The sequence below is a fragment of the Vicugna pacos genome, chromosome 2 (genome assembly GCF_048564905.1).
Source record: "Vicugna pacos chromosome 2, VicPac4, whole genome shotgun sequence".
NCBI lineage: Eukaryota > Metazoa > Chordata > Mammalia > Artiodactyla > Camelidae > Vicugna > Vicugna pacos.
In genome coordinates, this window is record NC_132988.1 from 42545804 (window position 1) to 42572203 (window position 26400).

The window sequence follows — 26400 nt, forward strand, 5'->3', positions numbered from 1 at the left end:
TATGCAAGGCAATTATTTTATACATTTTCGGAAAGTGGGGATTAGGTAGAAAAGAGAGTTAGAATGAAGGTAGGTATGTAAGGTTGCAGGGAAGAAGATTTGTTTATTTCTACTCACAAGTTGAGTCAATTCCAGATGTCACATTACTAGCCAGGTTCCAGAGGAAACGGCTGTTGACCTTTATTTCTTGTTTACTGCCACTGAACACCTACAATTCAAAAACAAAAGTTTGACTTTCAGGTTGCTTTTGGCAGAGGCATGGGGAGACACTCCTTTGCCCCAGCTCTTTCTGTGTAATATCCAGGGCCTCAGACGTGTCTTGAAGTGCCGTTTCCTGGAATAACAAATAACATGGCTAGTACCCAACTTTGAACTCTCATTCCGTACCAGGTGCTGTGAGCTAAGAACAGTTATGTGGATTATCTCATTTAACCCCATTAGATATTTCTGATGTAGGTATTATCATCATCTCTATTTCAGAGGTAATAAAACTAGAGGCTGAAGGCAGCTAAACCCCCTGCCTAGGTTGTACAACTACCGAGCAGCAGAGACAAGGTCTGAATCCAGGCAATTTGATTCTAAACCCTGTACTGCCTCACTGAATGGCTGGTCATCAGGGAACTCACTCTCCATAATGGATGTAGTGCAAGCTTAATGGACAGAATGGTAAATAAAGGTTAAATGCTATATGACCCACGTTAGACTTAAGTGAGTGAAAGTGGAGCTGCCAAAGGTCAGGAATGTTTGGAGGTGCATACATAATCTGTATTGCTTGCTCTCCATGTGCAAAGTACTCCCTAAGAATCCTGCAACCACTCCAACCTCCCCAAATCTGAATATCATACTTGTGTACTGGAATTGGAAGATTGTGCTGAAGTCATTATGTGGCATTGTTCATCAGGTGTCTGAAAGAGCAGGAGCTGGTAGACAGCCTGTTATTTCCTTCCTTCTCCACCTCTCATGGGGTAAAGCTTGCGGGGTGGAGGGGGTCGGTACATGCTCTGAGAAAAAAAGAGAATACGGTGGGCTACTCTTTCACCACCATCTCCGTAAGACCTTGCACTGAACTCAAATTCCCTGAGAATGAAAGAGCATGCTTCTTTAAGATTTTTTTGTCTGAATCATTAATGCAGTAAGTTCTGGGAAGTCTTTGCCGACACTGGGACTTCTGTGCCAACAGTCTTTAAGTTGAATATAAATAATTGAGTATTTGGGAATTTGAACACATCCCAACTTTACCTTAATTTATTATTATTACAGCAGGAAATCTAGAAATCCACTATTTCCGTACTTTAGACTTTTCTCTTTTGGTAGCTCTAAATATTTGAAAGTGATCATGGTGAGACTTAATTATATAAATGAGTATTTCCCCCATAGTCTCTAAATAGTGTGGACACTGAAAGAAAATTAGAGTTAAAAAAAAAAAGCAAATCATGTCATTCCAATTTGAATGAAGGGCTTTTTGACTTGACAATACATAAAGTTTTTGATGAAGTATTATTTTAATAGGTAAAATAATAAGGACAAATTAAAACTAAAACATTCTTCATCAAATACTTGTACCAAAGTCTAGCGAAAAATCATGAGAGAGAGTTTCAGTTAAAATAATTACCAATAGCAAGGATAGCATTCAAAAGAATCACTCCCCTAGGAGAGGAGCCTTGATCCTGACTCCCATACACCCAACACTGCTTCACTCTGCTTTATTGTCTCTCAGAATGATGTCCTAGAATGGCTCTCCTTGCTTCCCCAAGAATCTCTGTTACCAGCCCCTCCTACTCTCCAGGTCTCTGACTCTTGGATTTTGGATTCTATTTAAAGTTGCTATTATTGTACTATGTAGGCCCTTCTTAAAACTGTAGACTCTCAAATATCAGTCATCCACTTCCCTTTTCAGAATTAGAGCCTGAGAAAAATTATAGCAGCTTCCTTCTGCTTTCATCTTGCTCCTCTTGACAAAATAGAAACCTAGAACTCTCAAACTGAAAATATTCTTTTGCATAAATTGGTTCTACTTTCTGTTGAAACTGCCGTTGATCAATGTCTTGTTTGTACACTTAGTTTTGCTTTTCTCAGCAGGGAATTCCCGATTAGCAACTTTCAAGGATGAATCGACCCACTGCAACTGCGTCTTAGCCATTAACCAATGACTCAGGTAAGAAATTTTGTTTTCCTTATGTTTCCCTGATAGGGAGTAATTCAAAACATACTTCTTGCAATACTTGAATATAATTTTAAACTAACACACGAAGCTTCAAATAAATTTCACTTCTACTGTGGGCAAGTTGGGCTGTGTTCATCCTCGCCCTCATCCTCTCCCTCTAGTTTTACTCTCTACGTTTCATTTCTTAGGATCACTTAGCAGAGCCAGGGTGGACTTATCAACTGGGCATAGTTGGCACAGTGTATGGGGCCCATGATATTGTTAGAGGCCCACAAAATGTTTTAACTTTAAGTTCAGAGGGAAAGATGAATATAACAATAATATTTAATGGTTAATCTAGCCTGGAGTATATATGTCTTTATACCAGTCATAAAATATTTCATAATATAAATATGTTTCCTGGAGGAAAGGGCCCCTGAAGGCAATAGTAACAAGTCAACAAAAGTCATAACATACACCGAAAGTAGCTAGCTGCCTTGTCGCAAATAAATGTCTCTCAACTGACAACCATATTCGACACACTTGAGGTTTTTTATGGTTGGGGATTTGATGATCTGTTCCATTTCTGGCTAAGTTACACAATTCGTTGGTTGTAAGTTAAATCTAGCATAGAGTGTAAAATTCTGAGTAAGGACAATAAATAAGCCTTTAGAAATTGATCTAGTATTTTAATTTGGTTTTAGTCTTTCCTTAACAATTTTTTTCTTGTTCTTTTTTTAAAAAACAAGGTATTGAATTTACTGTCATTTGCACTACCTTTTTTAGAAAAAAACCAAAACCATGGCGCCATCTACTGGTAGTTTAAAGAACAGTTCTATATGCTTATATTAAGGGGAACTGTGAGTTGAATCCCATAGCCCATGTAATTTACAAAATTAAGACAGGCAGCTCACACTACCCTCTTCTTCTCTAGATGATTCAATGTCTCTTTACTCTGTGCCTTAAAAATCTGGGTTCTATTGAACCATAATCTCTGAACTCCATAAACTCTGATCTCTAAAATCCTGCTCTTTTTCCTTAAATGTGTCTTTTCAACAGTGAATTGAACTGTATGGCTTTTCAACTTGAGGGGAAAATCATCAGCTAGATTAAGAATACTGTAAACCACCTCCTTGCACAGTACTTTGTAGAGTTCAGGAAGTCTACCTCTGCCTGATCTCTCAGAGGATGATTTTCTGTCTTACTTTGTCTTTATTTCTAGAAACTGCCTTCCATGTCCACATCTTAGGCTTTTTTTTCAGTTCAGCTCATTTACCTAACTGTCATCTTTGTAATCTATCCCCTTCTCTATGGAAAATTCCTGACTGACCTATTTCTGGCTTCAGAACTTCTTCTTGACTATATTTTTATCCCCTTGCTGGTTATTTCCTGACATTAATTCTCAGATATTCTACCCTCTTAAGGACCTAGAGTCTCAAGTTGGACAAGTTCTTGGTCTACCAGTAGTTCCCATACTGGCTGTTTATCGAAATGTCTGGGGACCTTTGTTACAAGTCTAGATACCCAGGTCTTTCCCTAAGGAATTTGATTCAATGGGTCTGCTGGAGGCCCTGGGAATCTGCATTTTGAAATACCTTAGGAGATTTCTGGTGCAACTATTATATTTGGGAACTACAAGCCCACAGGATAAACTGCTCCTCTGAGGACACAAAGCTCTGTATAAGGCAGCCTAAGTCTCTCCTTGCAGTCTCATATTTTGCCATATCTACCTGCCTCTCTTCTGTATGCATTTTCCTTCCTCCTTGTTTTTTCTCTTCTTGCCCCTTACTAGCTATAAAATTTTTTCTCATCTTAAAAATCCCAGATCAAATATTTGGGGGTCTCTCTTACCCTCCTCGTGACTTCCCTTTTCCCTGAGCAAAATTATTCTCTCATCTGTGCCACTAGACCCCAGTTAGAGCCCATATCACATTGTCAGATTCACAACCTGAATCTGGATGTTTATAATGTAGGAGGATAGCAAGTGATTTTTAAAACGTGGTCCGTAGAGCTCTTGTCTCAGAATCATCGAAGGTATGTGATCAATGATAGATTTCCACCCCAGATTTATTGAATCAGAATCTCTGGATTACAGTCTGCAAGCAGGAAGACAAACAGTACAGCTGAGTATCTTCTGTCCATTAAAGTTTGAGAACTACTGCTTTACCAGCTGCAGAAACTCAAGACACCAGATGAAGTGGCAATCCCTCCATGAACTGCACTAATTGACAAGACATATGCCAGGAGGTTGGGAGCCCTCAAAGCTTCGTAGGCAGCAAGCCCAAGGGTTTGGCTTCAGTGATCAGTGTTGCAGCTAATTGTAGTGGTACCTGTGCTCCCCACCTTTTTTCTATATTGATTTGCTTTTAATCAGGTATCCCAATAAACAAAAGGAGGTAAAAGAAAATATGCTTGTGAGCAGCATCTTATTTCTTCATTAAACTACAGGTCTCCTCCCCAAACCTTAAAATTCCATGGGTTTAGGAATGTCTGGATCCTAAGTTTAAGACGATGAGTTATAAAATAGTTATTGTTGCCTTTATTTTCCCCTTGTGCATTTCTTGAGGGCAGGGACCATTTCTTACTCCTCCGTGGCCTTTTTAACCTAAATTCTCCAGATGTTTTATAAAAGAACATTCTTATTTTTACCTTGGGAGACTTAACAGGAAAATGGGATTAAATATCTCCTTATGGTTCTTCAGTAAACAGTAGAGGAATCACTGTGTATTCTCTCTCCTGGACCAGTGCCCTGTTGAGCTTATTTTCCTGCTGACCCATAACAATGCAAACAATATAACTTTGTCAGTTAAACATAGGCATATATTTGAAGAAGATAAAAAATAATAAAATCAGCAAAACCAATTTGACAATTAGTCTATAATATTGATTAAATGCCCACTATGTGTCAAGAAAATCACAAAGGACCACAGTCCCTGCTTTTGAGAAAATACAAACTATATAGAGAAAAAGATATTCACACATAATCTTCATGCAAACAGAGATGAAAAATTTCTACAGGATATCTCCTTTTGAGTCAATTATTGTAAGACTGGAGCAAATACCGAATGTTAGCTTCCTTCTTCCATCCATATCCATTTCCTTTCCATGACAGGAGTTCAGGTCCTCACCTCTGCTGAATGGTGCTCATCTTCTAACTAGACAAGTGTCTTCTAGCTGGTATTTTAGCATCCAATTCATACTGTAGAATGTTGCCAGATTATTTTTCTAAAACATTGCTTTTATCATGTGATTCCCTGCTAAAAGCCCCACTTCAGTTTTATCTCATCACTTTTTATAGGATAAAGTTCTATTGCCTCTTTTAAAGTCTGCTGACTATCGACCTTTCCAGTGTGTCTCCAACTCCTCCCTCTATGAGTCATATGCTTCCATCTTCCTGTACATCCTTCAAGGTCCTACAAGCCTAAGTTAATATCTTTCCTTTCCCCAATATCATATTATTTTATACTTCTCTGTCTAAGCAACTTTATTTCTCTTTGTCTGGAAAGCACTATCCTGCCATTTTTTTTTTTTACCAATAATCCCTATTCACCTTTCCGAAAACAGTTCAGGTGTCAGATTCTGACAAATCCCCACTCCAGCCCCCTGAGAAGGCCTAGTGTTGGCTGCTGTCTCATACTGCTGGTAGAGCATAATTTGATTTAACCAATCTGGAGGGCAATTTTACAATATATATCAAAATCTATAAGTGCCATGCCTTTCAGACAAAAATTCTACTTCTAGTAATTTATCCTAAGGATGTGCAGAGACAACATTTGTGGTTATCTGCCCAGCCCATGCTTTCATTCTCTTGACCGTGGGGGAAGACCCCATATGAGAGTACTAGAAGAGAGAAAGTCAGTAGGTACAAGGAAGAGAAAAGTTAAGCAAAGAGGACTTCCAGGCTAAGACATATCCTCTTTACCTCAAAGAGCAATGATAGATAATCTTTATAAGGAGATATCTGAAGGGACCTGGCCAACTCAAAGACAAGTGAGCACCTCTGTGGACCACATGTGGAAAACCATAGTAGTGAACAAGGATGAAGTTAACAGCCTGCCAGATACTTGATTCCAATGTGGCCACAAAGGCAGCAGAAGGTGACTGACATTCTGGAGAGAACACAGACCCCACCAATGCCTCATCATACTGAAGAAGGCTCCTTTTGCAGAGAGAATGTGGCAGTCATTACACAGGAACAGAGTGCTCAAGTGACAGAGACAGATGGAGTGGAAGTATTAAGCAGACATTTCTGGAGTTGATAAACAGTGAATGAGTAAGATTGAACAGGGCCCTGAAGTGAGAAATAGGCCTCCCACTGCAAACACATGGAATAAGAATATACATACAAATAAGTATAGGATGTAGGACAGGTAGGGCGAGTATCCTAGTCACATTAGTTATATGACATCCACCAGTTCCTTAGTTAGAAAGAATTGGAAAATGCTATTAGAATCTACTGTGTATCTTCTATAGTTTATTTAATAAGAACATCAGTTGTAAATTCTCTCTCTCATACTCAAGTATAGAAGCAGAGAAAATGGGTATCCTCTGAAAGCAACTGAGATGGCAATTTCTGGTGATTTTACAGACCCTCCTGTACCAGTTCTTCATGAGATCGAATGCATGAGGTTGTGGGTTTTGTGAAGTCATTCTGGATCCTTATATTAAGTTATACTTCTCTACTTTAGCAGATTTGAGTGGCTTTTTGCTCATTACAATAAGAGGAACCTTGGCTAACCCAAGAAATAATGGATTTGGACCCAAATTTTATATATGAGTATATTTGCTAAGGAAGTATGTTTAACAGCAGAGAAGTGGAAAAAATCTAAATGCACCAAATAGGGAAAGATTAAGTAACTGATGGTACATTCGTACACTGGAATGGCAGGCAGCCATTAAAAATTTTAGGAGCTTACAACCATATAAAATTATGTCTTGCTCACATAATAGTTCTACTTGGGTATTCCTGGTCTCCTTCACATGGTGACTTGGGGCCCTAGGCTTTTTCTGTATGGTGGCTCTGTCATTTTCTAGGGCCTTGGATTCCTCTACTGCAGCTACTGACTCTAGCCAGCAAACGAGGGAAGAAACAAGTGGTAGACGATTGGTAGGAAGTTATTTTTAAGGACCAGGCCCTGAAGTGGCATATGTCACTCCTGCTTCTATAAGGCTGGGAAATGAAGTCTAGTTGTGTGGTCAGGAAGCAGAAAAGATGAGGTTTAGTGAACAGATATGCAGCTAGCATTTTGGAGGGGAAATACTGGCTTTGGACACAGACCTAGATTTAAATCCCAGCTTCTCTGGGAAAGTAACAGACTACCTTTTAGAATTCAAATAATCAACATTTAAAAAGAATTAAATTGATATCAGTTAGTACTTGACACTGCTGTAGGTACAGATGATACAGAGACAACAAAAATTCTCTCTCTGGAGGGAGAGCAGTAGTCTAGTAGGAGAGCACACACTTCTTCTTTTATGAATGTAAGCACACTGCAGTACAGTGGAGCAAGTGGAACAATAAACGTGTGTCAAGACACCCCTGTAACATGGGGGTGTGTGTGATCGATCCAATGAGAGAGAGGAATGAGGAGCCTGAAGAGCGTCCTTACTATCCTGAACTTGAAGGTGCTCACTGAAAAGCGGTGTTTGAGGAAGTGCATTTCTTCCCAGGGAAACACATGTACAAGTCATGCAAGATGAACAAGATCATGCTCAGGAACCTCTGAATAAACACAAATCAGAGGAAGAGCAATAAAAAATTCCACTGTATGTGTGAGTCAGGCAAATCCCAAATAATAAACACCCTGGAAAGTTCATCTCTGAGGAGATGAATCATTTCTCTTCTAGGGTCTTGCAGTTAATAAGTATTCAGGGAAGGAGGAAACACAGTCACAACTGAGGTCAAGGATCGCTGAGAAGAGAACACGTTCCCCTTGTGGACCTGTTACTGCGGTCATCTCTCATACGTTAGTGATGTTGAGACCTTACCACGAAGTGTCATCATGATGTTTTGTTTTGTTTTTAAGTAACAAATTACTTAGCTGTTCTCTGGGATGTGAACTGTGAATGGAAGTATCTACACAGACAAAAACAGGTTGGGGTGAGTTTGTGAGATAAGTAATTCAGCTGCATGTACTTAAAAGACCTACTAACTTCTTTTTAGCATGTAGATAAAAAAAAACACATTCATATAAACCTCAACTTTGAATGGTGCACATACAAACTGTGTGTGTGTGTGTGTGTGTGTGTATTTACTTAGAACTCAAGTCAAGTTGAATTTTCAGGGACCACATTCTAGATCAAGTGGAACTTTTCCCTCTTACTGCAGTGAGCACATATGAAGTGTTAAGAGTCACAGCACATGCTCTCAATGTGTTAATCAATTTCCCTTTCCACATTAAATATTAACTTGCAGGCTGTTTCAAGAAACCATATGACAATGAGTAATTATACTATGGGGGAAAAAGAGATAAAACACAAGCAGTAACAATAATGTCTGACTCAAATGTACGTCACTTCTGGTACTCGTATACCTAATAGAAGCTCTGCTGTCATCTAAATGGTCCTCTCCACTTCCTTTCTATCTGCAAATTATTAAAGTGCTGCTTATATCTATTCAGCAAGCCTTTAAATGTGAACACGTTGGCTACACAGGTAGACTTGATTTGTTTAGGAGTCAATTAACTTTTTCCTAGGTCGGATAAAAATATTTTAAAAATAGATATTTTGTGTTAATGAGTACTAGAAAAATGTCAAGATACAGTTTGAGTTTTATGAAATTGTAGGAGGTTAAGGAACCTCTGGAACTATTTTTATTCCTTTTTTTCATGTGTAAAAGATGAGTTTTAAGATCCCTTTAAACTTGGTTTTATTTAAACTGTTCCATTTTTTGTTTTTCCTTGAGGGATATGAATAGTCACACCACATATAGCATAATCATTGGTAAGAGGGCTCTCCCACCACAATGCTCACAGTAGTTACATGAGACTTGTAAAATTGAGGACTTTTTGCTTATCTGAATTTTATAAATTTTCTATAGAATTTTCTTAAGTAAGATTTAAAGAAATGGTAAAATGGACATAAATTTTTACCATTTTAATCATCTTTAAGTGTACTATTCAGTGACATTAAGTACACTCACATTGTTGGCAACCATCACCACCATCCATCCCTAGAATTTTTTTGTCTTTCCAAACTGAAGCTCCATACCCATTAAAACAACTCCCATTCCTTTCTCCCAATCCCTAGCAACTGCATTCTACTTTCTGTCTCAATGAATTTGCCTACTCTAGGTACCTCACATAAGTGGAATCATGTAATATTTGTCCTTTTGTGACTGTCTTCTTATTTCACTTAGCATAATGTCTTTAAGTTTCATCCATGTTGTAGCATGTGTCAGAATTTCCTTCCCCTTTAAGGCTGAATTGTATGTTTGTATACCATATTTTTTGTTTATCCATTTGATGGACATTTGAGTTCTTTCTACCTTTTGGCTGTTGTGAGAATGCTGCCATGAACATTGCTGTTTGAATCCTTGTTTTCAGTTCTTTTGGGTGTAAACCCAGTTCCAGAAGTGGAATTACTGACCCATATGATAATACTATGTTTAATATTTTGAGGAACCATCATACTCAATATTAATTTTAAGCATCAGTTGAACTGGTGAATGCTGCCTGGCTTTAATCTTCAAAGATGACTCTTGTTCGGCACAGGCTAAGAATTTCAAGACAAGTTGAGGTCGGTACCTTTGTTAGCAGGTTAGTGGTTTATAGAAAGGGTTTGCTCCAGCACGCTGAGCTTATTTTGATACTTGGCTTTACCACAATGTGTCTTTAAGACAAATCTATGCATGTATCATAATTACAAACCGTATTCTTCGGTTTATATGCTGACTGTGAAAAACACTAACAGCTCCTGCTTCATTTTCTATTTCCTTAGCTATGCATCTCTTTGTGTTAATAACTACTTGTAAGCTCTTTAATTCCCTAAATATTTACAACTTAAATACTTTGCTGAGGTATGTCTCTTTCTTATCATCAGCATTGTTGCTAAAGGTCATTAGGAAACCTTAGTAAATATTAGTCATCTGGACGTGAAACTTGACACAGTTACTTGTGAAGACTTAAAAAAAGGGCTGTCTCTTTTGCTTAGTGGCATTACTTTCATAAAGTATAACTGAAAATTGCCTAAAGACTAGCTATATATGTTCAGCCAGATGTTTTCCTTCAGGTTTACAGTAACAGTTTAGAACATCTTTCCACATGGTGGAGTCTTTAGAAATAGGAATACCAGATGAGACCTACCTCAGAAATTTAACTTAAATTTACACTATGGTAGAAATGTTGGAGCATTAGCCAAGGCCTACGACTTAATATTCATAAAAGAAAAAAAATAAGAGAAGGAAAAGGATACAGTTTTCTTTGATGACAGTTTCATTTTGGTAAACTCATAATAAAATTTTGTTAGTGTTAGTTTTAAATTTCTTCATTCTTTATTTTAGACAAATCCAAGGTAGATAGTTTGATGGAAGATGCATTACAGGAATGGAAAAGTATTGAAAAAGACAAATTTTTAGACTTTTGTGGGAAGAAAACCCCATATTTTCTGGGAAAAAGAAAAAATGGAAAATCCATTGAAAATTAATTATTAACAGATTCTTAAAATTCCCCACTAGAAATGGACGCTCTATTATCATATTTTTACACCACATCCATCTTTTCGTCAGAGACATTAAATGGTATGAAAGTCCTAGTTTCAATGTGTGCTTGAGGTTGGGCTGGTAAGGAAATCTTTTTCTGAAGCATATAACAGAGTGAAGGTCACTATGGCTATATGATCTGTTACATAGTATATTATTTTAAAACAAGCAAATAGGCCAAATTAATATTTGTTACATAGGTGCTTCATAAATGAAAATAAATTCAAAATATGTGTATACATATAATTTTTTCAAAGTTTCCTTCTAGAAATAGCCCATTAATTGCTTTAGTGGGCAGTAATTTGATGATTTCAGAGGAAGAAAGAAACTTCAAGAAATTCAGGTCCGTTTCTCACAGGGATCTCCATTGTGGCAGAGAATTGGCTCCCCAATTCCTGAGCCAAAACCTTTTTTTCTCTCTGTACATGCTCTCTCTCTTTTGGCATCACTAACATGAAGAAAAAAGTAAATGTTTTGTTTTTCCTGAAAGATTCATATTTGTTTTTCGAGATTGAAGAGCTACAATAAGCCTTTAGAAGAGGTATTTAAGAGAAATAATCAATGTACATTCATTTATAGACATGTATTAAACATCGAATCCATTCTAAGATCTGTGTAATACACTGAAGGGACAACGTTGATCAAAAATAGGCATGGTGCTTGCTCTTCCAAAGCTTGAAGAGTAGTGGGGAGAAAAATTAATAAGTGAATCATGCTAAATTATGTATAATTACAAATTGGGATAATTCTCTGAAGGAAGGGAACACAGATTATTGACAGTGTTTGACAAAGGAAGTTGATCAGGCTTGGACAGCAAGATTGGTTTCCCCAAAGAAATGATGCATGCACTGATAGCCAAAAGACGAGTTGAATTTAACTAGGTGAAGGGAGGTAGGATGAGGGTAAGGTGGGGAAAATAAGATGTGATATATAAACCCATGTATTAGGTAGGGAAAATGTTCAGCCACTATGAGCTCAGATGTTTTTTCTATTGTGTTATTTTTAAAAATGGGTGAAAGCTGGGCATGCTTATAATCTGAAAGGAACGACTTAGAGAGAGGGAGGTTGAACATATAGGAGAGATCAAAATAGTTGGAGCAAGGTCTCCAAGGAAGTGGAATACTGGTGAGGCATAAAGTGATGAAAAAGGTACAGAATTAATTCTGAAGGAATGGAGGCACACTTCTACGAGCATGGACAAAGGGAGGAAGATGGTTGAAATTTAACTAGGTATGCAGTGGTGTTCAAGACAAGACCATCTGCTGAGAATGAAGCTAAGGTTAGACTGGGAGCTCAAGGTGAATGCTAAGTGAATGTATGAAGGAGAAGAACAACGAAAATTTTGATAAGTTGTATTGAAGTTCCTATGAAATCGAACACAAGGTCTAGGGAGGTAAACTTGGAGAGAAATGATACATCAAGTAGTAAACCATACTGTTCCATTTACATAGGGAAGGACATGAGGCCAGGATGGATCAATGGAGGAGTCAGTGGCACATAATCCACGTCTAAAAGTGGGGTGTAGGAATGAGAGGGCTGGCATGATAGAACTTTGCAGTCAGAGAGAAATGTTTTTAAACGAAGGGTTGGAGTTGAAGACAAGGTTCAAAGTGGGCTGTGGGAGAGATTTACTCAACTGTATTGAAGCCGTTGGAATTGAGGAGGTCAGACAGAGTTACTGAAGTATACTGAAGCCCCTGAAACTGTGGACATATCAGAGCTCTTTGAAGCTAGAATTTTAGAAATAATTTTTCCTCTAAAGATAAACAACTAACAAAGAGGCAGAGAATCACATAGTTATGCACGAATTAGATTAAGCATATTGATATGATAATATTCCTTCAAAGTAGTAGGTGGCAAAATTTCCCCTTTTACTTTCATTTCATTTCAGTTTTCTTGTTATGAAAACACGAAACAATTTGCATATTGTATGTTGCCTGCATGTATTAAAATTAAAACCACTGACATTATGGAAGAGAGTTATGAAATATAAATAGGCCATAAAATTGAATGTTTGCATAGTGATTGATCCCGTATAAAACTAATGTGCTTTTTTTTGTTTCTTTAGTATCTTTATTGCCATAGCCTGAACCAGTGACCAACACGTATTATAGCATAAAATATATTTAATGAACTTATGATAATCTCAATGTTGAAATTAAGAGTATGAAATTCAAATAGTATAATTATGAATCAAGAATATAGTCAAGAATGCTTCATGTCAAACAAGCTAAAATAATGTTGTATGAAAAAAGTAAAAGATGATAAAGTTCAGGGATATTCACAATGTAATGTACACAGATGGAAAGAGAAAGGAGATAAGGCAAAGGAAGGAAACTGATTCTCCCTGCTTCTCGCCAGCCCCTGTTTAATTAGAAGGAAGAGCTGAGCCTCTTCATTAAGCTGTAGCTTGCTTGTTTTAATATTTGTTACTTAGTGATTTTCAGAAGACTTTGGCCAATATGATTTTGATAACTTCTTGTAATAAAATATACCATGTAACAATTTTGGTCACCAGTTTCAATGTGTGTGGGGGTGGCTCCCCCCCACACAACCAAGAGATTTGCCAATACCAACTGGCTGTCCTACGATTCAGCTCAATTCTGATACTACCTACCCAGAGACAGCATCAGATCCCACAGGTTAAAGGCTCAGTCTCACAGGACTGTTCTTCACTTCAGATGCTAATCACAAGTCATGGTCCCTAGGTGGTTGCCTGTCCACCATGGGTTGGAGCAGTGGAGCCATCGGAAGTGAAGATAACTTCCCTGCCCCTGGCTGTGACATGGTGCCTGGTAGCTGCAGGGAAACAGATCCCAGCAGCTGGTGGGCCACTTGCATAGAGTCACAGGCGGGGCCCCTGAGCACCTGCGAAGGTCTGCACTTGCCCTACTAATATCCCCCTGCCGAAGGGTGAATATCGTTAAATAACAAACAAAACCCACCATGACAAGCTGAGAGAATGGCACTGTGGAAGAAATGAAAAAGTTTTATATTGTAGTACTTTTACTGACACTTTTCTCTATTTTTTGAACAAGAAGTGCCACATTTTTATTTGGCACTTGGCTCTGCAAATTATGTAGCTGGCCTTGCCTGCTGAGCTTGTTACTAGATGGTTGTGAGTCAATGAGTCTTCCGAGGGGGAAGGCCTCAAGACCTCTCTGATGGACAAAAGTGGCCTGACTGACATCTGAGGGCAGATAAGGACCCACAGGTCCACAAAGGGAAACTTGTGGGAAGAGGGGAGAAATCTGGATTGTTGACTTTGGTTAACCATCAAGGCCTAGAATAGGCACCATAAATTGAATGACAGTTAGCAGCCAACGTCAAAGTATGTAAGGTGAAGTGCTTGCCTTGTGTAACCTGACATGTAGGATGTAGCCCACTCTATAGGCAGGTTCCACATCCAAGAATTCAACCAAACATGGGTCGAAAATACTCGACAAAATAATGCCAGAAATTTCCCAAAAGCAAAACTTGAATTTGCCAGGGCTAGCAACTAATTACATAGTATTTACATTGTATTAAGTATTATAAGTAATCTATTATAGGTGATTTAAAGTATGCAGGAGAATGTGCATAGGTGCATGCCATTTTGTATAAGGGACTTGAGGACCCAAAGATTTTGGTATCTGCAGGAGTGCGGAATGAATTCCCCCCCAGATACTGAAGGATGCCTGCACCTACAACTCAGTTCCAGAAGGTTGTCTCTGTCTCAGATATGACCTCACTATTGTAATATTACTCAAGAGACACTGGGAATTCTGCTCTCTTTTTTTTTTGAATTTTCACAGTGTGTATAAACAAAACATGTCAAGGAGACATATTTGAACTTGGGTCACAAATGGGCTGGTTATGGCACAGCATGTAAACCCCTCTAGACTCAGCCACTCTGACTTAATTGTCCTGCTTTGGGGAAAAAGACTGAGCATCTGAATAGGAAATTAAAGAGCTATGAATTTACATTCAAGTGTGGAGTTATGCAGGCATTAAGATTGGAAAGGATTTTGCTGCAGGTTAAAGACTTGCATCCATCAGATTGTGAAGACCTCGTTTTAAACCGTGACACCTTGAGGGAGTGAAAGAAACAACAGCTGGGCCGCAGAGGCATTCTTGTTTTTTTTTCCATCAGCCAGACATTTAGAGTAAGCCTCTGGGCTTAGAGTGGAAAGGTTAGGTCTCAAGAGAGAGATAATGGACCTTCTGTTAATGAAGGTAGGTGGAAGAGTGAGTCAGTGGAAAAATCCAAGACGTGACTAAACATGCACTCCAAGCCTGTGATATGGGCCATGATGGTTTCATTGCTACAGAATTATGTTTTGAATAAATGCCAGAGATATTAAAATAAAGGACTTCTATTTAAATATTCCTCTTACTTATGAAAATCCAATATTTCAGGAGAGATTAAGAATGGTATAAATTTGCAGTAAATGTTTGATAACTTTATGGCCAGGTATTGACTCATAATAATATTGTTCAATATTTATTAAGCAATAAATGTTTATGGAGCCTGCACTGTCCTAGGCTACGTATGCATGTCAGGTGTCTTATTTGGCATTTAAATTCATCATAAAATTTCTTGGGTTTTAACTTAAGGGAATACAAGGGAATAAAAATATGAAATTCCACTTATGTATTTATTTATTTAGCAACATGTACCAGGTTAGATGCTGGGATACAGTAGCAACTCAGACACTTAGGCTTGCTGTTTTCATGGAGCTTACAATCTAGTAGGTGAAAGAAATATTAGACAAACACTTGCACAAATACTTGACTTCAATTGTGCTAAGTGCTATGAAGGAGAAGCATGGAGTGCTGTGAGATAATGATGTGAGGATATAACCTGGTCCTAGAGGAAGAGACATTTAAACTGAGACTTGAAGAATGCATAGAGGCATATAAAAATAGTAGGGGATAGAAGAGGGGAGGGAGAAAAATATTGCAGAGGGAGCAGCATATTTGATGGTTGAATACAAAGAACTGAAAGCTGGTTTGGGGACTGAGGCTCAGCGATCAAAGGGGATAGTGGTCATGAGGCTAGAAAAGAGGTTGGGACCAAATCATCCAGGGCCTTGAAGGTGGTGGCCAAGACTTAGCTTCTTACTCCAAAACAATGTGGACGTGTTGAAGGATTTTAAGCAGGTAAGTTTCATAATCAGACATTTCCCCCCTTTTTCCTTAAAAAACAAAACAAAACAAAACAAAACAAAACACTCTTTGGCTTCAGTGAGTAAAACAGATTGTACCCACATGAGAGAATAAACACAAAGCACTGTTTGAACATGTGGGACTTTTGGAATTAATTATAGAACTAGGTACATCAGGAAGTAATGATCAAGTAAAAGTGTTGTTTTTCATGTATTATGAGATAGAGAATGAGGTGTGTGTTCTGTGGGTCTACCATCTCACCAAATTTTAGCTTTTAGTTACCATGCAAGAGTAAAAGGAGTAAATTTCTTTTTCTTCCTTCTTTTTTTTTTTTTTTTTTTTGCAATTCTGTTAGTGTCAGTACCCAAGAGAAAATATGATGCTCTGCATAGACAGAGCCTGGTATATTTCCAATATATTGATAAATTAAGCTGCATTAATAGCTAAGTAAAAGGGTTTAGATTTAAAGGCTATTTTATCTTGGTTTGCTTTTTGATTGGAAAGAGGTTCTCAGGTAAGAAGGATTTATTTTTTTCATACATTCTTAGAAATGGTAAACTTCTTAGGGAAAGATATATAGTATATCATGTAATTGATGTTATTACTGCTAGTTCTACTATTACTGATTATGTGCAGAAATTTTATTGTGTAAAACTCTCTGCAGAGAGACATACACAATTTTTAAGTATTCCTTTATGCAGTTACTCATCCAGAATATTTGAAGTATTTTGACTTACAAGAGTCTTATGAATTCTACTCATTACTTAATGTCATGAAATGATGAAATTGAGTGAATTTTTTCCCCTTGGAAGTCTTTATTCATTTTTCTCTTTATTTTTTTTCTGCACATACACTCACCCATAAACACACACATATTTAGTTCACTTATTCCTCACAAAAACCCAATGAAGTATGTATTCTTTTCATCCCCTTTTTATAGGCAAGGAGAATGAAGCACAGATAGGCTAATTATGTTGCCCCAAATCACACAGCTCATTGATGATGTAGCTAGGATATAAAACAATATTTTGATTTGAGAGTGATAGTTCATAATTATTACATTATCTGCTGCCTTCTAAGGTGAAAATTATAAATAATATGTGGTATGAAATTTGGAAATATTTATTTGAACTATAATAGAACTCTGGTATTTGGAAAGATACATTATTCTTAAGTATCCTTTTATGCAGCTGTTTTAGAACATTTAAAATAATTTGATTTACAAGAGCCTTTTATGAATTACACACATTATTTAAAGTCATGAAATGGTGAAACTGAGTGGTTTTTTACCCCGTGAAATTCTGTATTCTTTTTTTCTTTATTCAGCTTTATTCTGCTTCCCTTTTTGCACCCATTTAATATGAAATGACAATAGGAGAAGGAGGGGGAGAAGAAGGAGAAAAAAAGGGAAAAAGGAGAAAAGTGAGTGGGCAAAGAATACAAGTTGAATATATTACAGATAATTTTAAAGTGTTTATTTTTCGAACAAAATTCTGTCTAGTTCTCTGATGATTTTTATCACAGTCCACAAAACTCTTTAGTGACAAATTAATTTGTCATTGTTTTTACTTTTCATGAAAGGGTATCATTACCTTTTTATTATTTGTAAATTTTTAAGGTGTTTTCTATTTATATATGATCTTTATTTCTCTGATTTTACTTCAGTTTTAAATAATTCTTTCCCCCAAAATGCACATCTTTTAAGATACCTATTTGAAATGTAAGAATATATAATAATACCAGTACATATAGTAAGCATAAAAATTCACTGCCTTAAGTATATATTTATTAATCTCCTTTCCAAAGAAATGAAATCCCATGTTAATTTTGTTAATTTCTTTTTAGAAACAATGCCATATAGATATTAGTTTACTAGCTCTTACATTTTTTCCCTGTTCTTGATAAAATTGTTTTTTTTAAATTGAAGTATAGTTGATTTACAATATTATATAACTTTCAGGTGTACAACATAGTGATTCACAATTGTTTAAGGTTGTACTCCATTTATTTATTATAAAATATTGGCTGTATTCCTTGTGGTGTACAATATATCCTTGTAGCTTATTTATTTCATACATAATTTGTTCCTCTTAATCCCCCATCCCTATCTTGCTCCTTCCCCCTCCCCTCTCCCCACTGGTAACCACTACTTTGTTCTCTAGTCTGATTCTTTTTTGTTATATTCATTCATTTGTTTTACTTTTTAGATTGCACATAAAAATGACATCATACAGTATTTGTCTTTCTCAGTGTGACTTATTTCACTAGCGTAATACCCTCCAAGTCCATCCACGTGATTGTAAATGGCAAAGTTTCATTCTTTGATATGTCTGAGAACTATTTCATTGTATGTATATCCACTCATCAGTTGATGGACACTGAGGTTGATTCCACATCTTGGATATTGTAAATAATGCTGCTATGAACATTGGCGTGCATATGCTTTTGAATTAAAGTTTTCATTTTCTTAAGATATAAATCCAGGGGTGGAATTGCTGGATTATATGGTAGTTTGATTTTTATTTTTTTGAGGAACTTCTATATTGTTTTCCATAGTGGTTGTAGCAATTTGCTTTTTCACCAACAGTGTACAAGTGTTCCCCTTTCTCTGCTTATTATTCGTGGTCTTTTTGATGCTAGCCATTTGACAGGTGTGAGATGATATCTCATTGTGGGTTTTATTTGTATTTCTCTGATGCTTAGCAATGTTGAGCATCTTTTCACATGCCTGTTGGCCATGTATATGTCGTCTTTAGAAAAATGTCTATTCAGGTCTTCTACCCATTTTTAATTAGGTTTTTGTTTTTTTGATGTTGAGTTGTATGAGCTGTTTATATATCTTGAGTATTAACCCTTTGTTAGTCATTATCATTTGCAGATGTTTTCTCCTGTTCCATAAGTTGTCTTTTTGCTTTGTTGATGGTTTCCTTTGCTGTGCAAAAGCTTTAAAGTTTAATTAAGTCCCATTTGATTATTTTTGCTTTTGTTTCCTTTGCCTTAGGAGACAGATCCAAAAGAATATTGCTACAATGTATGTCAGAGTGCTCTGTCTCTATTTTCTTCTAGGAGTTTTGTGGCTTTCAGTCTTACATTTAGGTCTTTCATCCATTTTGAGTTTATTTTTGTATATGTGTTAGAAAATGTTCTACTTTTATTCTTTTACAGGTAGCTATCCAGTTTTCATGGCACCATTTGTTGAAGAGACTGGGTTTCTCCATTGTTTATTCCTGCCTCCTTCATCATAGATTAATTGACTATAAGTGCGTGGGTTGCTGTCATCTACTTTATTTCTCTTAAAAATTTCTGTTGTGAGTTGTAACATACAACCAGAATTGTGCATAAATATAAATACATGGGTTAATAAATTATTTTAAAGCAAATACCTGTATAACCACCACCCAAATCAAGAAGTAAAATGCTACCAGTTCCCCCAACCTGCTGTGTGCCCCTTCCCAATTACCATCCTCACCAGATGCTGACTAGCCTGACTTTTTAATGGCATTATTCAATTGAGATATACTTCACACAACATAAAATTCATCATCTTAAGGTGTATACTTCAGTTGTTTTTACTATATTTACTATGTTGTGCAACCATCACCACTATGTAATCCCAGAACTTTCCCATTCCCTTCCTTAATCCCCCCCCTGAAAAATCCCATATTGATTGGCAGTTAGTCCTAATTCCTCCCCTCCTATATTTTCTGGCAACCATTGACCTACTGTCATCTGTATGGATTTATCCGACGTAGACATTTCATGTAAATTTTATCAAACAATGTGGCCTTCTGCATTTAGCTTCTTTCACTTGGTGTGTTTCAAGATTAATCCATGTTGTAGCATGCATTAATACTTTATTTCTTTTTATCGCTGAATAAGTATTCCACTGTATCAATTTACCACATGCTTGGCCATTCATCAGTTGATGAACATTTGGGTTGTTTCTACTTTTTGGCTATTATGAATATTATTACTATGAACAAATTTTTGTGTGACTACATTTTCAGTTTTCTTAGGTACATTCATAGGAGTAGAATTACTGGGCCATTTTTTCCCCATCCCTGTAATGTTTAGTAGAGAGTCTGGGATGTAAGAGGTATCACTAAATAATGGTTCAGTTGAATTAAAGTAGATGGCTGCCATGGGCTATGGCCAGGTGTTGGAGGAGGTCATTGAGAGGGCATGACTGCTGGTTGACTTGGGAGCTAGACTCTACTCCCCTTTCCTGTCCTTGGAATTAATGGCTTGCCTACCATTCCTGTACTAGCAGCTGCTTCAAGGATGCAGCCTTTAGAGAGTAATGTGTTGTTGAAACCATCTAAATGATACATATGACTGAACCCATTAAAACCTTTATTTAAACTTTTAAGGTTCTCATGGGTGAATGCAGATTTATTTGTAGCCGCCCAAGGCAGCCCTCATAAGTAAGTCCCTTTGTTTACTTGCCTGCCACCTATCAATCTGGACTGGTTGCCTCTTTCTTTGGTCTCTTCCTGCTCTTTGTGTATGAGAGTGGGAGAGGCTAGTTTCACATTTCCCCCAGGGACTCCTAAGGTTGTGACCCAAAATGAGGTCTACTCATAGGAACACTCCAGGAGAGAATAATTGAGACATTCTTATGTTGTATCACAAAGTTGAAGGTAAGGAAAGGTTGCAAACCTAGGCCACAGAAAAGGGAGGTTGTACAACTACTGGTGCAATAAAGATTTTAGAGCCCAGATCTGGGACACAGTTGACCTTAAGGCATTTTGACAGCAGAATTATTGCTTTGTGGGGAAATGTCTAGGCACTGACTTGGCCTTTCTGGCAGGATGAGGGTAAAATTCCAGTAGTGCCTTCTTTAGGGCCTGTGGAGCTGGTGAGTCTCATTCTTTTTAGTGATCATTATGATCACTTTGTGCACGTGTCTGTGAAGAGTAGGAAGGGGATGGTTGAGAGTAGACTGAATGTTCTATGTTCTTAAATAAATATTTTTTTCTGTGTTCTTTTTATATATTTTTTGATGTTCAGTATGACTTTCAAATAGAACTGATTCCTCCCAACCCCATTAGTTTTAGTTTCACCATCAATAAATCCAGCTTTTCTCAGATCGAGGTCTGAGACAATAATAACTGAAGCAACACAGGCAAAAATAATGCATGCAATTGACCATCTCAATTCCCCAACTGTGAAGTTGGTCTTAATGTTCTTTTTGGAGCCAAACTCCTTAACCTGTGGTCCATAAACACGAGTGACAGTCCAAGAAGCCCTGGAAACTGTGTGCATAATCATATATGCATATTTGGGAAGAAAGGGTTTATTGCTTTTATCAGGTTCTCGAAGGTATTTGTGAACATGAGTAAAAGACTACATCTCTAAAGTATTGTCGAAGGAAACACATTTCTTCATTAGTTCAATAAATATTTTTTAAAAATATAATGTGCAACAGGCTCTGTTTTGAGGCTGAGATACAGCTGTGAACCAGACAGATTCTTCTTTCACTGAACTTACATACCAAAGAGAGCCACATTTCACAAGAAATGTCATGGAAATCAGTTAGAGCAAACACAACGAAAGCAGAGTGCTCAGATTCTAATCTCAGATTATACGTAAGTTACCCAAGAATATACAGTGGAAAAGTCAGTTCCAGAGTTCTTATTTCTGTAGAGTCAAATATCTGGACAGTTGACTTAATTTTTCACTTTCCACTAGATTCTTTATGCATTGTAGACATAATTGTGGTGTCTTGAACGATTTAGTTTCCTCATTTTAAATGGTCTTTCAGCTTTGAGACTCTCTGAATACTCTAAAATAACGCCTGTTGGTACAAGGCAGTTCTACTGTGGTTGGAACCTGACCATTTGCAGAAGTGCCTTCCCCACTGTGAGCATCTTTGTTCTTTTCCTTTGGTCTTATTTGGCGGGAGTCCTGCTGGTCTAGGTTAGCATTAACTACCACTGGATGGAGCTATAGCATCAGGCAAATGATCTTTCTATAGATACAAGGAGTAATTCACTGACTTGTAGCCATCCATCAATTTGCTTAGTTATAATACGTAAAAATTGTTGATTTCCTGCAATATTGGAGTGCAAAATTCTTTTACTTATTTGTCTATATTCCTTGATTTCTTTTGCAGAGTCTGAAGACATATTTTTAAAAAATTAAGGATGTTTGTTTTGATAATTTCATGACAGTCTTCAAGATTAGTAGAGAAATCCTGGAGTGTTGTAAACCGGTACCAGTAATTACTTAGTGTAGGTGTTTTAATGCTGCTGACAGGTGCTTTATACAATTTTAATAAGTAATGACATGACTTAAACTCTCTTTACACTGGGGACCAGTCAGTGGTTTTCTGTTGCCTTGAGATATATTGCAGAATTTCTCAAGTTTCACCAATGTTTATATACTGGAAACTACGCCCAGGAAAATTAGTGTTATTTTTAACACCATATCAGAAAACTTTCAATTTATCTGAATAGCTATCTAGCTATCATTTCCTATCATCTATCTCTTTCTGTCCTTAATCTATCTGGCTAACTTCTAGTGCTCTGGAATCACTCTCTAACAATGGAAGAATTTTTTCATGAAAAAAAATTTTTTTCTAAAATCACCTACTGAATTATTCATTCCTTAATTGCAAATATTTCACCTAGAATTAGGATCCTAACCAAACATAAAGACTAAGAGGACCTATAAATTGTGAGTTACAATTATTATTTTATTTATACCATCATTAACTTAAAATATGGTCCACCTAAATATAATCTTTCCCCTCCCTGTATTCTTTTCCTCTGTAGCTTCATTGTTCTTCTCTGTTGGCAAGAATGGTATCTCAGAGCAGAGTTCCACTCAAGGACGGACCAGCCAATTGTAATGTATATTTTTATATTCCCCTGAATGAATTGTGCTGGATTTTGTAGTTTTAGTTTAGAAATGATTGTTACTATTCTCTACACACCTTTTCCAATGCTATCTAGGATTTCTTTCTAATTCTTTAATAAATTAGTGGTGAATTTTCAATAAAATCATTCAATTAAAACATTTGGACATTTTTATATGCCTGTTATTACTTTGTGATTTAAAGACTTTTATAAAAAAAAAAACAAAATCAATTTCATGAACCAGGTTAGACAAGTACACTACTTCTTTACTGTTGCTGATTTTTCTAGTTGCTTGTTTTCCTTAAAGGAGATGAAAAGGCTTCTTAATATTAAAAGTTCCCATGACACCTTCACAATGAAAGAGTAAATTCTCATTTGAAAGACATGTTTAGAAAATTTAAGACACATCTTGTGACTATTATATCAGTTCCCTGGATTGTAGGGTAAAATAAAAACACATCTGCCCAAACCAGTAATTCTTTTTTGACTGATTCATTCAGTAGATGCCATAGGTAACATTTGTCAAAAAGACAGTGGGATATATGGATAGAACATGGCTTTTCTGTTGGACAGACCTGACATTTGAACCCTAATTCCAGCTCTTAACTAGTCCAATTGTAGACAAGAAGGATCTGGAAAATCTGGAATATTAGCCCAAGAAATTTATACTTAACAGGAAACACCTTAATGGGCATCACTGATGGATTCTTGAGACAAGAAGTCATATGACTGGAACATGTTTGTTTGTCATTCCTCCTAGTGTGAAGTGGAAGCATATAACTGGCTGGGAGTAGGTCATCTGTTTATGTCTTGACTGCTGTTAGGCAGAGAAACAGGTGACTTCTTCCCTTTGCTTTTGTAATAAAAGATGAGGATTCTGTATCCTGTTAATAACACATGAAATTGTGAATGGAAAAGAAGGAATGGGTATAAGAGACACTGGTGGTAGCTGAAGGGTTTGGTGTCTGGCTGGGTATGGTGAGGAAATGGAGAAAGAATGACCTAACAAAAGATAAAGCATGATATAAACCAGAAAAATCTCTGAACCTTCAAGGACTCATTATAGACCCTGAAAGTACAGCTTCAACAGAGTAGAAAGGACAACAAGCTAAATTGCCTCCCTTCTAAACTTCGTTCTTAGACTTGCTGCTTAAACAGATTTTTACCTTTATGAGCATCTATAATTTACAGTCAGTGTTAGACAGATTAACATTCACTGTTCTCCAGTTTTTTGGTGTGTGTGATCATGGTATGAGATCTTTTATTGTTTGTTAACTCTACGGGGTTGGGGATGTTGAAAATGAAACACAGAGATAGATTTTACAGTTGCTGGATTACAATATCAGTTGAATTTACATCTTTGCTAAGGCTCTGTCCAATGTTCTTTGTATGTTAGCTTTCTTGCCTAAGCTAGAAAAACAGCACCTTGAGTATAAGGACATTTTAAGGACCTCATGCTTCTTCTTTGTTACCCATTATATTTAGACAATGCTTGGAAAACAGTTCTAAATGACTCTTGTTTGAGTGTAGTGGACATACAGTTAGGGGCTTACATCCACTGCATCTCAGACCTACTTCCTTGTACTTCAATGGGCTGTACAATTACGGTAGCCATTGTAATTATTTGTATAAATATCTATTTCCCAACTAAGTTATGAAGTCTTTGAAGACAAGGATGGTGTCTTATTCACCCTCAAATATACAATATGTCAAATTCATAGTGTCTGTTATATTTAACTGCATTTGTCTCAATCTTCCTAAGCCAGTCCTCTTGGCAGGGCTGCTCTTCAGCCATGAATGCTGGGGCAGTAGACTCTGGGCTCATGTTTCCTGTCTGGCTTCATTTGTTTTCAGCATAATCTAGGGATACAGTATTGCTTGTTGAACAAAGAAATAACAGATGGAAAGGCTACGCTGCAATTATGTCCTTTTCCTTATGGCTATAGATATTACTATATAGCCACCAAACTGCAGGTGAACCCAGAGAAGGGAATATGTTTCTCCCTCCATTGACTCTTAATTTGGTAATTAAGAAATTAATTCTGAAAATTTTGTTCTGTAATACAGAATTTCAATATGGCCACGTGTAATTAATGTTATACTTTAATCTGAAGGAGGCCATTTAAGAGTTAGGTATGGAATGCTTTCCATTTAAGGGCTCTCCTCTATAAAGATTCAAAGGATTAAGATTTAAAGATTTAAAATTCCTAGCTAAGTTGCACATGACTCATACCCTGAAATGTTTCCCATTAGGAATAAAATTGATCTTATGGGACTTGGACTTCTTTTCTACGTTGCTTTTTTTGCTTTCAAAAGCTGCTAGTACTCCATTTTATTCTTTCGTGTGTAACTTTGTGCTAACAAACTGAAGAATTTATCCACACTATTACAAATGGCTAATAATCACTAAGGTGACACTTTCAAACAAAGAAAAATGAGAAATAAATGCTTCTTAGTTCTTGCTGGTCCCAAATACTGGTGAAAAAGAACTGGTGTGAGTGTGGGAAAATCTTATGCCAAAATATACAGCCTCAACAAAACCAGAATAAGTAAAGAAAAGCTGATATCTTCATTTAGAAGGGACTTCAGTCTGTACCCTCCACTGCTCTCTAATACCATCAGCCAGTTAGGAGCGGTCTTGAAGTTAGAGCTTGAGAAAATGCAGTTGAATTAGGCTGGTTGTTTTAATGGCCCGCAGACACCCAGTTTTGTGACTTAGTTTAAGAAGGTGGAAATTGACTAGTCAATATGGGGTGATAATTAAGTTCTTAACTGCTTTTTCTATTTCTCTAATTTTAGTTAAAGGTTCGTTGTCGCAGTCTACAAAACCCAAGAGTGTATAAGTGGAGTTCTTAAATATGTGAAAAATTGTATTTTCTCCTTCAATTTCTTAAAAATAACTCCCATTGAGATTAATGTAACTTTGCACTAGGGAAAGCTTTGCTGTCTTTTGGAAATGCATTTTTCCCAATGTTTCTATATTTAATCCTTTCATAGCATGCCATTTATCTTTAACTTTGCTTGTAAGAAGTCACTTATATTTTTCTTAAGATACTGAGACTTACCAGATCATAAAGATTCATAGTTAGCTGTTTGTCAGCCTATAAAGTCCTGGCTTTGATTTTGGAAACTCTGTTTTGTTTCCATTTCTCATTAACAGACTGATAAGACAGATATCTTGTGATAACTGGTGGTGGGAAATTTTTATTTTTAAGTTATTTAAAATTGCACCAAATAATATTTTAAAAATTTTAATTGCCTTAGCGCCATCTTGTGGACCAATTATATATCTGTAGGGATCAAACCTATTAAATGTAATAAACTATATGTATATTTCTTTTTTTTTAATTATGATAAAGACCTTAAAGTTCTTTCAATAAAAAGGTAAAATTAATTTTTATATTCTACTATATTACTCAAAAAATTGTAAATATTCCATAGTTATTTTTAGGAGGCAATCCAAAGGTTAACCTGATAAATCTGAGATTACTGTAATAAATAATTCAAACTGAGACCAGCCAGTAGAAACAGATGGTGCTTCTGGAAGAACT

The 26400-nt window shown here is 36.6% G+C and overlaps 1 long non-coding RNA gene across 1 annotated transcript in view; it reads left to right on the top strand.

Moving 5' to 3' along the window:
- The window catches only part of LOC116285493 (uncharacterized), a 36552-nt gene extending 13645 nt beyond the window's left edge, over positions 1-22907 (top strand). Inside the window, exons 3-4 of the long non-coding RNA XR_012059506.1 lie at positions 2077-2155; positions 22766-22907. This is a non-coding gene — a long non-coding RNA (uncharacterized lncRNA). The remainder of the gene's footprint in view (positions 1-2076; positions 2156-22765) is intronic.
- Positions 22908-26400: the final 3493 nt, after the last annotated feature.